The sequence below is a fragment of the Petromyzon marinus genome, chromosome 35, assembly GCF_048934315.1.
Source record: "Petromyzon marinus isolate PM22_M1 ecotype Great Lakes invasive population chromosome 35, UKy_Petmar_22M1.pri1.0, whole genome shotgun sequence".
In the NCBI taxonomy this organism is placed as follows: Eukaryota; Metazoa; Chordata; class Hyperoartia; order Petromyzontiformes; family Petromyzontidae; genus Petromyzon; species Petromyzon marinus.
In genome coordinates, this window is record NC_133701.1 from 230,599 (window position 1) to 248,813 (window position 18,215).

At 39.4% G+C, this 18,215-nt stretch overlaps 1 protein-coding gene across 9 annotated transcripts in view; it reads right to left on the bottom strand.

Annotated features, from left to right (window-relative positions):
* Nucleotides 1-18,100, bottom strand: part of LOC116948775 (gametocyte-specific factor 1-like) — a 50,702-nt gene extending 32,602 nt beyond the window's left edge. The window contains exons 1-2 of one of the 9 annotated variants that reach the window (XM_032965849.2): nucleotides 17,974-18,099; nucleotides 17,071-17,194 (exon numbers count right to left, since the gene is read on the bottom strand). The gene's annotated coding sequence lies outside the window, so the exon portion shown is untranslated. The other 8 variants (XM_032965847.2, XM_032965845.2, XM_076071772.1 and 5 more) reach the window with 8 other exon arrangements.
* Nucleotides 18,101-18,215: the final 115 nt, after the last annotated feature.

Consider the following 18,215-nt stretch of genomic DNA (forward strand, 5'->3'; position numbering starts at 1 on the left):
TCAGTAGTGTCTACTACACACCCTACATACAAGTCAGTAGTGTCTACTACACACCCAACATACAATAGTCAGTAGTGTCCACTACAAACCCTAAATACAATAGTCAGTAGTATCTACTACATACCCTACATACAATAGTCAGTAGTATCTACTACACACCCTACATACAATAGTCAGTAGTGTCTACTACACACCCTACATACAATAGTCAGTAGTGTCTACTACACACCCTACATACAATAGTCAGTAGAATATACTACACACCCTACATACAATAGTCAGTAGTATCTACTACACACCCTACATACAATAGTTAGTAGTGTCTACTATACACCCTACATACAATAGTCAGTAGTGTCTACTACACACCCTACATACAATAGTCAGTAGTGTCTACTACACACCCTACATACAATAGTCAGTAGTGTCTACTACACACCCTACATACAATAGTCAGTAGTGTCTACTACACACCCTACATACAATAGTCAGTAGTGTCTACTACACACCCTACATACAATAGTCAGTAGTATATACTACACACCCTACATACAATAGTCAGTAGTATCTACTACACACCCTACATACAATAGTTAGTAGTGTCTACTATACACCCTACATACAATAGTCAGTAGTGTCTACTACACACCCTACATACAATAGTCAGTAGTATCTACTACACACCCTACATACAATGGTTAGTAGTGTCTACTACACACCCTACATACAATAGTCAGTAGTGTCTACTACACACCCTACATACAATAGTCAGCATCTACTACACATCCTACGTACAATAGTCAGTAGTATCTACTACACACCCTACATACAAGTCAGTAGTATCTACTACACACCCTACATACAATAGTCAGTAGTGTTGACTATACACCCTACATACAATAGTAGTAGTGTCTACTACACACCCTACATACAATAGTCAGTAGTGTCTACTACACATCCTAAATACAATAGTCAGTAGTGTCTACTACACATCCTACATACAATGGTCAGTAGTGTCTACTACACACCCTACATACAATAGTCAGTAGTGTCGACTACACACCCTACATACAATAGTCAGTAGTGTCTACTACACACCCTAAATACAATAGTCAGTAGTGTCTACTACACACCCTACATACAATAGTCAGTAGTGTCTACTACACACCCTACATACAATAGTCAGTAGTGTCTACTACACACCCTACATACAATAGTCAGTAGTGTCTACTACACACCCTACATACAATAGTCAGTAGTATATACTACACACCCTACATACAATAGTCAGTAGTATCTACTACACACCCTACATACAATAGTTAGTAGTGTCTACTATACACCCTACATACAATAGTCAGTAGTGTCTACTACACACCCTACATACAATAGTCAGTAGTATCTACTACACACCCTACATACAATGGTTAGTAGTGTCTACTACACACCCTACATACAATAGTCAGTAGTGTCTACTACACACCCTACATACAATAGTCAGCATCTACTACACATCCTACGTACAATAGTCAGTAGTATCTACTACACACCCTACATACAAGTCAGTAGTATCTACTATACACCCTACATACAATAGTCAGTAGTGTTGACTATACACCCTACATACAATAGTAGTAGTGTCTACTACACACCCTACATACAATAGTCAGTAGTGTCTACTACACATCCTAAATACAATAGTCAGTAGTATCTACTACACACCCTACATACAATAGTCAGTAGTGTCTACTACACACCCTACATACAATAGTCAGTAGTGTCTACTGCACACCCTACATATAATAGTCAGTATATACTACACACCCTACATACAAGTCAGTAGTATCTACTACACACCCTACATACAATAGTTAGTAGTGTCTACTATACACCCTACATACAATAGTCAGTAGTGTCTACTACACACCCTACATACAATAGTCAGTAGTGTCTACTACACACCCTACATACAATAGTCAGTAGTGTCTACTACACACCCTACATACAATAGTCAGTAGTGTCTACTACACATCCTAAATACAATAGTCAGTAGTGTCTACTATACACCCAACATACAAGTCAGTAGTGTCTACTACACACCCAACATACAATAGTCAGTAGTATCTACTACACACCCTACATACAATAGTCAGTAGTGTCTACTACACATCCTACATACAATAGTCAGTAGTATCTACTACACACCCTACATACAATAGTCAGTAGTGTCTACTACACACCCTACATACAATAGTCAGTAGTGTCTACTACACACCCTACATACAATAGTCAGTAGTGTCCACTACAAACTCTAAATACAATAGTCAGTAGTATCTACTACACACCCTACATACAATAGTCAGTAGTGTCTACTACACACCCTACATACAATAGTCAGTAGTGTCTACTGCACACCCTACATATAATAGTCAGTATATACTACACACCCTACATACAAGTCAGTAGTATCTACTACACACCCTACATACAATAGTTAGTAGTGTCTACTATACACCCTACATACAATAGTCAGTAGTGTCTACTACACACCCTACATACAATAGTCAGTAGTGTCTACTACACACCCTACATACAATAGTCAGTAGTGTCTACTACACACCCTACATACAATAGTCAGTAGTGTCTACTACACATCCTAAATACAATAGTCAGTAGTATATACTACACACCCTACATACAATAGTCAGTAGTGTCTACTACACACCCTACATACAATAGTCAGTAGTATCTACTATACACCCTACATACAATAGTCAGTAGTGTCTACTACACACCCTACATACAAGTCAGTAGTGTCTACTACACACCCAACATACAATAGTCAGTAGTGTCCACTACAAACCCTAAATACAATAGTCAGTAGTATCTACTACATACCCTACATACAATAGTCAGTAGTATCTACTACACACCCTACATACAATAGTCAGTAGTGTCTACTACACACCCTACATACAATAGTCAGTAGTGTCTACTACACACCCTACATACAATAGTCAGTAGTATATACTACACACCCTACATACAATAGTCAGTAGTATCTACTACACACCCTACATACAATAGTTAGTAGTGTCTACTATACACCCTACATACAATAGTCAGTAGTGTCTACTACACACCCTACATACAATAGTCAGTAGTGTCTACTACACACCCTACATACAATAGTCAGTAGTGTCTACTACACACCCTACATACAATAGTCAGTAGTGTCTACTACACACCCTACATACAATAGTCAGTAGTGTCTACTACACACCCTACATACAATAGTCAGTAGTATATACTACACACCCTACATACAATAGTCAGTAGTATCTACTACACACCCTACATACAATAGTTAGTAGTGTCTACTATACACCCTACATACAATAGTCAGTAGTGTCTACTACACACCCTACATACAATAGTCAGTAGTGTCTACTACACACCCTACATACAATAGTCAGTAGTGTCTACTACACACCCTACATACAATAGTCAGTAGTGTCTACTACACACCCTACATACAATAGTCAGTAGTGTCTACTACACACCCTACATACAATAGTCAGTAGTATATACTACACACCCTACATACAATAGTCAGTAGTATCTACTACACACCCTACATACAATAGTTAGTAGTGTCTACTATACACCCTACATACAATAGTCAGTAGTGTCTACTACACACCCTACATACAATAGTCAGTAGTATCTACTACACACCCTACATACAATGGTTAGTAGTGTCTACTACACACCCTACATACAATAGTCAGTAGTGTCTACTACACACCCTACATACAATAGTCAGCATCTACTACACATCCTACGTACAATAGTCAGTAGTATCTACTACACACCCTACATACAAGTCAGTAGTATCTACTACACACCCTACATACAATAGTCAGTAGTGTTGACTATACACCCTACATACAATAGTAGTAGTGTCTACTACACACCCTACATACAATAGTCAGTAGTGTCTACTACACATCCTAAATACAATAGTCAGTAGTGTCTACTACACATCCTACATACAATGGTCAGTAGTGTCTACTACACACCCTACATACAATAGTCAGTAGTGTCGACTACACACCCTACATACAATAGTCAGTAGTGTCTACTACACACCCTAAATACAATAGTCAGTAGTGTCTACTACACACCCTACATACAATAGTCAGTAGTGTCTACTACACACCCTACATACAATAGTCAATAGTGTCTACTACACACCCTACATACAATAGTCAGTAGTGTCTACTACACACCCTACATACAATAGTCAGTAGTGTCTACTACACACCCTAAATACAATAGTCAGTAGTGTCTACTACACACCCTACATACAATAGTCAAGTGTCTTCTACACACTCTACATACAATAGTAGTAGTGTCTACTACACACCCTACATACAATAGTCAGTAGTATCTACTACACACCCTACATACAATGGTTAGTAGTGTCTACTACACACCCTACATACAATAGTCAGTAGTGTCTACTACACACCCTACATACAATAGTCAGCATCTACTACAAATCCTACGTACAATAGTCAGTAGTATCTACTACACACCCTACATACAATAGTCAGTAGTGTCTACTACACACCCTACATACAATAGTCAGTAGTATCTACTACACACCCTACATACAAGTCAGTAGTGTCTACTACACATCCTAAATACAATAGTCAGTAGTATCTACTACACACCCCACATACAATAGTCAGTAGTGTCTACTACACACCCTACATACAATAGTAGTAGTGTCTTCTACACATCCTAAATACAATAGTCAGTAGTATCTACTACACACCCTACATACAATAGTAGTAGTGTCTATTACACATCCTAAATACAATAGTCAGTAGTGTCACCTACACACCCTACATACAATAGTCAGTAGTATCTATTACACACCCTACTTACAATAGTAGTAGTGTCTACTACATATTCTAAATACAATAGTCAGTAGTGTCTACTACACACCCTACATACAATAGTCAGTAGTGTCTACTACACATCCTAAATACAATAGTCAGTAGTGTCTACTATACACCCTACATACAATAGTCAGTAGTGTCTACTACACACCCTACATACAATAGTCAGTAGTGTCTACTACACACCCTACATACAATAGTCAGTAGTGTCTACTACACATCCTAAATACAATAGTCAGTAGTGTCTACTACACACCCTACATACAATAGTCAGTAGTGTCTACTACACACCCTACATACAATAGTCAGTAGTGTATACTACACACCCTAAATACAATAGTCAGTAGTGTCTACTACACACCCTACATACAATAGTCAGTAGTATCTCCTACACACCCTAAATACAATAGTCAGTAGTATCTACTACACACTCTACATACAATAGTAGTAGTGTCTACTACACATCCTAAATACAATAGTCAGTAGTGTCACCTACACACCCTACATACAATAGTCAGTAGTATCTATTACACACCCTACATACAATAGTAGTAGTGTCTACTACACATTCTAAATACAATAGTCAGTAGTGTCTACTATACACCCTACATACAATAGTCAGTAGTGTCTACTACACACCCTACATACAATAGTCAGTAGTGTCTACTACACATCCTAAATACAATAGTCAGTAGTGTCTACTACACACCCTACATACAATAGTCAGTAGTGTCTACTACACACCCTACATACAATAGTCAGTAGTGTATACTACACACCCTAAATACAATAGTCAGTAGTGTCTACTACACACCCTACATACAATAGTCAATAGTGTCTACTACACACCCTACATACAATAGTAGTGTCTACTACACATCCTACATACAATAGTCAGTAGAATCTACTACACACCCTACATACAACAGTCAGTAGTATCTACTACACACCCTACATACAATAGTCAGTAGTATCTCCTACACACCCTAAATACAATAGTCAGTAGTATCTACTACACACTCTACATACAATAGTCAGTAGTGTCTACTACACACCCTACATACAAGTCAGTAGTGTCTACTACACACCCTACATACAATAGTCAGTAGTGTCTACTACACACCCTACATACAATAGTCAGTAGTATATACTACACACAATAGTCAGTAGTATCTACTACACACCCTACATACAATAGTTAGTAGTGTCTACTATACACCCTACATACAATAGTCAGTAGTGTCTACTACACACCCTACATACAAGTCAGTAGTGTCTACTACACACCCTACATACAATAGTCAGTAGTGTCTACTACACACCCTACATACAATAGTCAGTAGTGTCTACTACACACCCTACATACAATAGTCAGTAGTATATACTACACACCCTACATACAATAGTCAGTAGTGTCTACTACACATCCTAAATACAATAGTCAGTAGTGTCTACTACACACCCTACATACAATAGTCAGTAGTGTCTACTATACACCCTACATACAATACTCAGTAGTGTCTACTATACACCCTACATACAATAGTCAGTAGTGTCTACTACACACCCTACATACAATAGTCAGTAGTGTCTACTACAGACCCTAAATACAATAGTCAGTAGTGTCTACTACACACCCTACATACAATAGTAGTAGTGTCTACTATACACCCTACATACAATAGTCAGTAGTATCTACTACACCACCTACATACAATAGTCAGTAGTGTCTACTACACATCCTACATACAATAGTCAGTAGTGTCTACACACACCCTAAATACAATAGTCAGTAGTGTCTAATACACACCCTACATACAATAGTCAGTAGTGTCTACTACACACCCTACATACAATAGTCAGTAGTATCTACTACACACCCTACATACAAGTCAGTAGTGTCTACTACACATCCTAAATACAATAGTCAGTAGTATCTACTACACACCCCACATACAATAGTCAGTAGTGTCTACTACACACCCTACATACAATAGTAGTAGTGTCTTCTACACATCCTAAATACAATAGTCAGTAGTATCTACTACACACCCTACATACAATAGTAGTAGTGTCTATTACACATCCTAAATACAATAGTCAGTAGTGTCACCTACACACCCTACATACAATAGTCAGTAGTATCTATTACACACCCTACTTACAATAGTAGTAGTGTCTACTACACATTCTAAATACAATAGTCAGTAGTGTCTACTACACACCCTACATACAATAGTCAGTAGTGTCTACTACACATCCTAAATACAATAGTCAGTAGTGTCTACTATACACCCTACATACAATAGTCAGTAGTGTCTACTACACACCCTACATACAATAGTCAGTAGTGTCTACTACACACCCTACATACAATAGTCAGTAGTGTCTACTACACATCCTAAATACAATAGTCAGTAGTGTCTACTACACACCCTACATACAATAGTCAGTAGTGTCTACTACACACCCTACATACAATAGTCAGTAGTGTATACTACACACCCTAAATACAATAGTCAGTAGTGTCTACTACACACCCTACATACAATAGTCAGTAGTATCTCCTACACACCCTAAATACAATAGTCAGTAGTATCTACTACACACTCTACATACAATAGTAGTAGTGTCTACTACACATCCTAAATACAATAGTCAGTAGTGTCACCTACACACCCTACATACAATAGTCAGTAGTATCCATTACACACCCTACATACAATAGTAGTAGTGTCTACTACACATTCTAAATACAATAGTCAGTAGTGTCTACTATACACCCTACATACAATAGTCAGTAGTGTCTACTACACACCCTACATACAATAGTAGTAGTGTCTTCTACACACCCTACATACAATAGTCAGTAGTGTCTACTACACACCCTACATACAATAGTCAGTAGTGTATACTACACACCCTAAATACAATAGTCAGTAGTGTCTACTACACACCCTACATACAATAGTCAATAGTGTCTACTACACACCCTACATACAATAGTAGTGTCTACTACACATCCTACATACAATAGTCAGTAGAATCTACTACACACCCTACATACAACAGTCAGTAGTATCTACTACACACCCTACATACAATAGTCAGTAGTATCTCCTACACACCCTAAATACAATAGTCAGTAGTATCTACTACACACTCTACATACAATAGTCAGTAGTGTCTACTACACACCCTACATACAAGTCAGTAGTGTCTACTACACACCCTACATACAATAGTCAGTAGTGTCTACTACACACCCTACATACAATAGTCAGTAGTATATACTACACACAATAGTCAGTAGTATCTACTACACACCCTACATACAATAGTTAGTAGTGTCTACTATACACCCTACATACAATAGTCAGTAGTGTCTACTACACACCCTACATACAAGTCAGTAGTGTCTACTACACACCCTACATACAATAGTCAGTAGTGTCTACTACACACCCTACATACAATAGTCAGTAGTGTCTACTACACACCCTACATACAATAGTCAGTAGTATATACTACACACCCTACATACAATAGTCAGTAGTGTCTACTACACATCCTAAATACAATAGTCAGTAGTGTCTACTACACACCCTACATACAATAGTCAGTAGTGTCTACTACAGACCCTAAATACAATAGTCAGTAGTGTCTACTACACACCCTACATACAATAGTAGTAGTGTCTACTATACACCCTACATACAATAGTCAGTAGTATCTACTACACCACCTACATACAATAGTCAGTAGTGTCTACTACACATCCTACATACAATAGTCAGTAGTGTCTACACACACCCTAAATACAATAGTCAGTAGTGTCTAATACACACCCTACATACAATAGTCAGTAGTGTCTACTACACACCCTACATACAATAGTCAATAGTGTCTACTACACACCCTACATACAATAGTAGTAGTGTCTACTACACACCCTACATACAATAGTAGTAGTGTCTACTACACACCCTACATACAATAGTCAGTAGCATCTACTACACACCCTACATACAATAGTCAGTAGTGTCTACTACACATCCTACATACAATAGTCAGTAGTATCTACTACACACCCTACATACAATAGTCAGTAGTGTCTACTACACACCCTACATACAAGTCAGTATTGTCTACTACACACCCAACATACAATAGTCAGTAGTGTCCACTACAAACTCTAAATACAATAGTCAGTAGTATCTACTACACACCCTACATACAATAGTCAGTAGTGTCTACTACACACCCTACATACAATAGTCAGTAGTGTCTACTGCACACCCTACATACAATAGTCAGTATATACTACACACCCTACATACAAGTCAGTAGTATCTACTACACACCCTACATACAATAGTTAGTAGTGTCTACTATACACCCTACATACAATAGTCAGTAGTGTCTACTACACACCCTACATACAATAGTCAGTAGTGTCTACTACACACCCTACATACAATAGTCAGTAGTGTCTACTACACACCCTACATACAATAGTCAGTAGTGTCTACTACACATCCTAAATACAATAGTCAGTAGTATATACTACACACCCTACATACAATAGTCAGTAGTGTCTACTACACACCCTACATACAATAGTCAGTAGTGTCTACTACACACCCTACATACAATAGTCAGTAGTATCTACTATACACCCTACATACAATAGTCAGTAGTGTCTACTACACACCCTACATACAAGTCAGTAGTGTCTACTACACACCCAACATACAATAGTCAGTAGTGTCCACTACAAACCCTAAATACAATAGTCAGTAGTATCTACTACATACCCTACATACAATAGTCAGTAGTATCTACTACACACCCTACATACAATAGTCAGTAGTGTCTACTACACACCCTACATACAATAGTCAGTAGTGTCTACTACACACCCTACATACAATAGTCAGTAGTATATACTACACACCCTACATACAATAGTCAGTAGTATCTACTACACACCCTACATACAATAGTTAGTAGTGTCTACTATACACCCTACATACAATAGTCAGTAGTGTCTACTACACACCCTACATACAATAGTCAGTAGTGTCTACTACACACCCTACATACAAGTCAGTAGTGTCTACTACACACCCTACATACAATAGTCAGTAGTGTCTACTACACACCCTACATACAATAGTCAGTAGTGTCTACTACACACCCTAAATACAAGTCAGTAGTGTCTACTACACACCCTACATACAATAGTCAATAGTGTCTACTACACACCCTACATACAATAGTAGTAGTGTCTACTACACACCCTACAGACAATAGTCAGTAGCATCTACTACACACCCTACATACAATAGTCAGTAGTGTCTACTACACATCCTACATACAATAGTCAGTAGTATCTACTACACACCCTACATACAAGTCAGTAGTGTCTACTACACACCCTACATACAAGTCAGTAGTGTCTACTACACACCCAACATACAATAGTCAGTAGTGTCCACTACAAACCCTAAATACAATAGTCAGTAGTATCTACTACACACCCTACATACAATAGTTAGTAGTGTCTACTATACACCCTACATACAATAGTCAGTAGTGTCTACTACACACACTCCATACAATAGTCAGTAGTGTCTACTACACACCCTACATACAATAGTCAGTAGTGTCTACTACACCCCCTACATACAATAGTCAGTAGTGTCTACTAGACACCCTACATACAATAGTCAGTAGTATCTACTATACACCCTACATACAATAGTCAGTAGTGTCTACTACACACACTACATACAATAGTCAGTAGTGTCTACTACACACCGTACATACAATTCAGTAGTGTCTACTACAAACCCTAAATACAATAGTCAGTAGTGTCTACTACACACCCTACATACAATAGTAGTAGTGTCTACTATACACCCTACATACAATAGTCAGTAGTATCTACTACCCCCCTACATACAATAGTCAGTAGTGTCTACTACACACCCTACATACAATAGTCAGTAGTGTCTACTACACACCCTACATACAATAGTCAGTAGTGTCTACTACACACCCTACATACAATAGTCAGTAGTGTCTACTACACACCCTAAATACAATAGTCAGTAGTGTCTACTACACACCCTACATACAATAGTCAAGTGTCTACTACACACTCTGCATACAATAGTAGTAGTGTCTACTACACACCCTACATACAATAGTCAGTAGTATCTACTACACACCCTACATACAATGGTTAGTAGTGTCTACTACACACCCTACATACAATAGTCAGTAGTGTCTACTACACACCCTACATACAATAGTCAGCATCTACTACACATCCTACGTACAATAGTCAGTAGTATCTACTACACACCCTACATACAAGTCAGTAGTATCTACTACACACCCTACATACAATAGTCAGTAGTGTTGACTATACACCCTACATACAATAGTAGTAGTGTCTACTACACACCCTACATACAATAGTCAGTAGTGTCTACTACACATCCTAAATACAATAGTCAGTAGTGTCTACTACACATCCTACATACAATAGTCAGTAGTGTCTACTACACACCCTACATACAATAGTCAGTAGTGTCGACTACACACCCTACATACAATAGTCAGTAGTGTCTACTACACACCCTAAATACAATAGTCAGTAGTGTCTACTACACACCCTACATACAATAGTCAGTAGTGTCTACTACACACCCTACATACAATAGTCAATAGTGTCTACTACACACCCTACATACAATAGTCAGTAGTGTCTACTACACACCCTACATACAATAGTCAGTAGTGTCTACTACACACCCTACATACAATAGTCAATAGTGTCTACTACACACCCTACATACAATAGTCAGTAGTATCTACTACACACCCTACATACAAGTCAGTAGTGTCTACTACACACCCTACATACACTAGTCAGTAGTATCTACTACATACAATAGTCAGTAGTGTCTACTACACACCCTACATACAATAGTCAGTAGTGTCTACTACACACCCTACATACAAGTCAGTAGTGTCTACTACACACCCTACATACAATAGTCAGTAGTGTCTACTACACACCCTACATACAATAGTCAGTAGTGTCTACTACACACCCTAAATACAAGTCAGTAGTGTCTACTACACACCCTACATACAATAGTCAATAGTGTCTACTACACACCCTACATACAATAGTAGTAGTGTCTACTACACACCCTACAGACAATAGTCAGTAGCATCTACTACACACCCTACATACAATAGTCAGTAGTGTCTACTACACATCCTACATACAATAGTCAGTAGTATCTACTACACACCCTACATACAATAGTCAGTAGTGTCTACTACACACCCTACATACAAGTCAGTAGTGTCTACTACACACCCAACATACAATAGTCAGTAGTGTCCACTACAAACCCTAAATACAATAGTCAGTAGTATCTACTACACACCCTACATACAATAGTTAGTAGTGTCTACTATACACCCTACATACAATAGTCAGTAGTGTCTACTACACACACTCCATACAATAGTCAGTAGTGTCTACTACACACCCTACATACAATAGTCAGTAGTGTCTACTACACCCCCTATATACAATAGTCAGTAGTGTCTACTAGACACCCTACATACAATAGTCAGTAGTATCTACTATACACCCTACATACAATAGTCAGTAGTGTCTACTACACACACTACATACAATAGTCAGTAGTGTCTACTACACACCGTACATACAATTCAATAGTGTCTACTACAAACCCTAAATACAATAGTCAGTAGTGTCTACTACACACCCTACATACAATAGTAGTAGTGTCTACTATACACCCTACATACAATAGTCAGTAGTATCTACTACACCCCCTACATACAATAGTCAGTAGTGTCTACTACACACCCTACATACAATAGTCAGTAGTGTCTACTACACACCCTACATACAATAGTCAGTAGTGTCTACTACACACCCTACATACAATAGTCAGTAGTGTCTACTACACACCCTAAATACAATAGTCAGTAGTGTCTACTACACACCCTACATACAATAGTCAAGTGTCTACTACACACTCTACATACAATAGTAGTAGTGTCTACTACACACCCTACATACAATAGTCAGTAGTATCTACTACACACCCTACATACAATGGTTAGTAGTGTCTACTACACACCCTACATACAATAGTCAGTAGTGTCTACTACACACCCTACATACAATAGTCAGCATCTACTACACATCCTACGTACAATAGTCAGTAGTATCTACTACACACCCTACATACAAGTCAGTAGTATCTACTACACACCCTACATACAATAGTCAGTAGTGTTGACTATACACCCTACATACAATAGTAGTAGTGTCTACTACACACCCTACATACAATAGTCAGTAGTGTCTACTACACATCCTAAATACAATAGTCAGTAGTGTCTACTACACATCCTACATACAATAGTCAGTAGTGTCTACTACACACCCTACATACAATAGTCAGTAGTGTCGACTACACACCCTACATACAATAGTCAGTAGTGTCTACTACACACCCTAAATACAATAGTCAGTAGTGTCTACTACACACCCTACATACAATAGTCAGTAGTGTCTACTACACACCCTACATACAATAGTCAATAGTGTCTACTACACACCCTACATACAATAGTCAGTAGTGTCTACTACACACCCTACATACAATAGTCAGTAGTGTCTACTACACACCCTACATACAATAGTCAATAGTGTCTACTACACACCCTACATACAATAGTCAGTAGTATCTACTACACACCCTACATACAAGTCAGTAGTGTCTACTACACACCCTACATACACTAGTCAGTAGTATCTACTACATACAATAGTCAGTAGTGTCTACTACACACCCTACATACAATAGTCAGTAGTATCTACTACACACCCTACATACAATAGTCAGTAGTGTCTACTGCACACCCTAAATACAATAGTCAGTAGTGTCTACTACACACCCTACATACAATAGTCAAGTGTCTACTACACACTCTACATACAATAGTAGTAGTGTCTACTACACACCCTACATACAATAGTCAGTAGTATCTACTACACACCCTACATACAATGGTTAGTAGTGTCTACTACACACCCTACATACAATAGTCAGTAGTGTCTACTACACACCCTACATACAATAGTCAGTAGTGTTGACTATACACCCTACATACAATAGTAGTAGTGTCTACTACACACCCTACATACAATAGTCAGTAGTGTCTACTACACATCCTAAATACAATAGTCAGTAGTGTCTACTACACATCCTACATACAATAGTCAGTAGTGTCTACTACACACCCTACATACAATAGTCAGTAGTGTCGACTACACACCCTACATACAATAGTCAGTAGTGTCTACTACACACCCTAAATACAATAGTCAGTAGTGTCTACTACACACCCTACATACAATAGTCAGTAGTGTCTACTACACACCCTACATACAATAGTCAATAGTGTCTACTACACACCCTACATACAATAGTCAGTAGTGTCTACTACACACCCTACATACAATAGTCAGTAGTGTCTACTACACACCCTACATACAATAGTCAATAGTGTCTACTACACACCCTACATACAATAGTCAGTAGTATCTACTACACACCCTACATACAAGTCAGTAGTGTCTACTACACACCCTACATACACTAGTCAGTAGTATCTACTACATACAATAGTCAGTAGTGTCTACTACACACCCTACATACAATAGTCAGTAGTATCTACTACACACCCTACATACAATAGTCAGTAGTGTCTACTGCACACCCTAAATACAATAGTCAGTAGTGTCTACTACACACCCTACATACAATAGTCAAGTGTCTACTACACACTCTACATACAATAGTAGTAGTGTCTACTACACACCCTACATACAATAGTCAGTAGTATCTACTACACACCCTACATACAATGGTTAGTAGTGTCTACTACACACCCTACATACAATAGTCAGTAGTGTCTACTACACACCCTACATACAATAGTCAGTAGTGTTGACTATACACCCTACATACAATAGTAGTAGTGTCTACTACACACCCTACATACAATAGTCAGTAGTGTCTACTACACATCCTAAATACAATAGTCAGTAGTGTCTACTACACATCCTACATACAATAGTCAGTAGTGTCTACTACACACCCTACATACAATAGTAGTAGTGTCTACTATACACCCTACATACAATAGTCAGTAGTATCTACTACACCCCCTACATACAATAGTCAGTAGTGTCTACTACACACCCTACATACAATAGTCAGTAGTGTCTACTACACACCCTACATACAATAGTCAGTAGTGTCTACTACACACCCTACATACAATAGTCAGTAGTGTCTACTACACACCCTAAATACAATAGTCAGTAGTGTCTACTACACACCCTACATACAATAGTCAAGTGTCTACTACACACTCTACATACAATAGTAGTAGTGTCTACTACACACCCTACATACAATAGTCAGTAGTATCTACTACACACCCTACATACAATGGTTAGTAGTGTCTACTACACACCCTACATACAATAGTCAGTAGTGTCTACTACACACCCTACATACAATAGTCAGCATCTACTACACATCCTACGTACAATAGTCAGTAGTATCTACTACACACCCTACATACAAGTCAGTAGTATCTACTACACACCCTACATACAATAGTCAGTAGTGTTGACTATACACCCTACATACAATAGTAGTAGTGTCTACTACACACCCTACATACAATAGTCAGTAGTGTCTACTACACATCCTAAATACAATAGTCAGTAGTGTCTACTACACATCCTACATACAATAGTCAGTAGTGTCTACTACACACCCTACATACAATAGTCAGTAGTGTCGACTACACACCCTACATACAATAGTCAGTAGTGTCTACTACACACCCTAAATACAATAGTCAGTAGTGTCTACTACACACCCTACATACAATAGTCAGTAGTGTCTACTACACACCCTACATACAATAGTCAATAGTGTCTACTACACACCCTACATACAATAGTCAGTAGTGTCTACTACACACCCTACATACAATAGTCAGTAGTGTCTACTACACACCCTACATACAATAGTCAATAGTGTCTACTACACACCCTACATACAATAGTCAGTAGTATCTACTACACACCCTACATACAAGTCAGTAGTGTCTACTACACACCCTACATACACTAGTCAGTAGTATCTACTACATACAATAGTCAGTAGTGTCTACTACACACCCTACATACAATAGTCAGTAGTATCTACTACACACCCTACATACAATAGTCAGTAGTGTCTACTGCACACCCTAAATACAATAGTCAGTAGTGTCTACTACACACCCTACATACAATAGTCAAGTGTCTACTACACACTCTACATACAATAGTAGTAGTGTCTACTACACACCCTACATACAATAGTCAGTAGTATCTACTACACACCCTACATACAATGGTTAGTAGTGTCTACTACACACCCTACATACAATAGTCAGTAGTGTCTACTACACACCCTACATACAATAGTCAGTAGTGTTGACTATACACCCTACATACAATAGTAGTAGTGTCTACTACACACCCTACATACAATAGTCAGTAGTGTCTACTACACATCCTAAATACAATAGTCAGTAGTGTCTACTACACATCCTACATACAATAGTCAGTAGTGTCTACTACACACCCTACATACAATAGTCAGTAGTGTCGACTACACACCCTACATACAATAGTCAGTAGTGTCTACTACACACCCTAAATACAATAGTCAGTAGTGTCTACTACACACCCTACATACAATAGTCAGTAGTGTCTACTACACACCCTACATACAAGTCAGTAGTGTCTACTACACACCCTACATACAATAGTCAGTAGTGTCTACTACACATCCTACATACAATAGTCAGTAGTATCTACTACACATCCTACATACAATAGTCAGTAGTGTCTACTACACACCCTACATACAAGTCAGTAGTGTCTACTACACACCCTACATACAAGTCAGTCTGCAGACATTTGAGGGGGGATGATGGCCAGGGCGGTCAACCGGCGAGGAGCGAAGCAACGAGAAGCCTCCCGTAGGAGCCTCCCGGCTCCGAAATGCAAATACGTCCACGTACACCTATCAATACAACATACCGTATACACATTGAAAATATCGAATTACCACACACGACTGGATCGATGCGTGGTGAGTTGAAGTGGAGGCTATGAGATTATGCACAAGTTCTTTGAAACAAAAATATCTTCCACTTGCAACCCATGTGTTATGCACTTCGCATTGTTATATCATGGATTACTGTGACAAAATTCTCAACTACGATGGTACCGTATAATGCCATTTACCCAGCAAAGCCTCAGTGAGGATCACATCTTTCACGAGGGGCCTTGTCCTGTTTGGGCAATTCCATCAAAGGATGTTCCTCTGTTTGACTCCGTGCGAAACGAGACCCACCCTGCTGCGCCTACAACACCTGGCAAGCCTCGTTACTCACCCACCGTGGCCTGGCCAGGCTGATCCCCTACCGAGATTCTAAAATAAGATGGAGCCGGGAGGCCTCGTGGCCCGGAAAAAGTTCGGCAAGAGCGGCGCCTCGTGCACTTATTATTCCTCTCCCTCGTCGCTCACTCACCTCGGGCCCCGCTCACCTCGGCCCCCCACCCCTCTCGCTCACCTCGGCCCCCCACCCCTCTCGCTCACCTCGGCCCTCCACCCCTCTCGCTCACCTCGGCCCCCCACCCCTCTCGCTCACCCCCCCTCTCGCTCACCTCGGCCCCCCACCCCTCTCGCTCACCGCGCCCCCACCCCTCTCGCTCACCCCCCCTCTCGCTCACCCGGCCCCCCACCCCTCTCGCTCACCCCCCTCTCGCTCACCTCGGCCCCCCACCCCTCTCGCTCACCTTTTATCTCCGACTCCTGGACGGTTGTAGTCACGTGATTGGGCCCCGGCGCATGAATTAGCGACGAGCACGTGGCGCAGTGAGGCGAGGCCACGTGATGTGAGTGAGCTCGAGTTTGAAAGCGGAGGCTTCACACTTCGAATCAGTCGGGCGGCATTTACTTTTTGTCGTCTGCGTCACGCTGTGCGGAAGCTACCTGGTCTGTCGCTCCACACAAAGTTTCGGGTCTTCTTGGCCACAGT